Genomic DNA, 852 nt, shown 5'->3' on the forward strand with positions numbered 1-852 from the left:
AACCAAACCAAACCAAACCAAACCAAACCAAACCAAACCCAACCAAACCAAACCTAACCAAACCAAACTAACTAACTAACCAAACTAACTAACTAACCAAACCAACCAAACCAAACCTAACTAACTAACTAACCTAACCAAACCAACCAAACCAAACCAACCCAACCCAACCTAACCTAACCAAACCTAACTAACCAAACCAAACCAAACTAACCAAACTAACTAACCCAACCTAACTAACCAAACCAAACCAAACCAAACCAAACTAACCTAACCAAACCAAACCTAACCCAACCAAACCAAACCTAACTAACTAACTAACCTAACCAAACCAACCAAACCAAACCAACCCAACCCAACCTAACCTAACCAAACCTAACTAACCAAACCAAACCAAACTAACCAAACTAACTAACCCAACCTAACTAACCAAACCAAACCAAACCAAACCAAACTAACCTAACCAAACCAAACCTAACCCAACCAAACCAAACCTAACTAACTAACTAACCTAACCAAACCAACCAAACCAAACCAACCCAACCCAACCTAACCTAACCAAACCTAACTAACCAAACCAAACCAAACTAACCAAACTAACTAACCCAACCTAACTAACCAAACCAAACCAAACCAAACCAAACTAACCTAACCAAACCAAACCTAACCCAACCAAACCAAACCTAACTAACTAACTAACCTAACCAAACCAACCAAACCAAACCAACCCAACCCAACCTAACCTAACCAAACCTAACTAACCAAACCAAACCAAACTAACCAAACTAACTAACCCAACCTAACTAACCAAACCAAACCAAACCAAACCAAACTAACCTAACCAAACCAAAC

Source organism: Odontomachus brunneus, unplaced genomic scaffold (assembly GCF_010583005.1).
Source record: "Odontomachus brunneus isolate Ranch 3 - 2012 unplaced genomic scaffold, Obru_v1 Obru_scaffold_237, whole genome shotgun sequence".
Taxonomy (NCBI): domain Eukaryota; kingdom Metazoa; phylum Arthropoda; class Insecta; order Hymenoptera; family Formicidae; genus Odontomachus; species Odontomachus brunneus.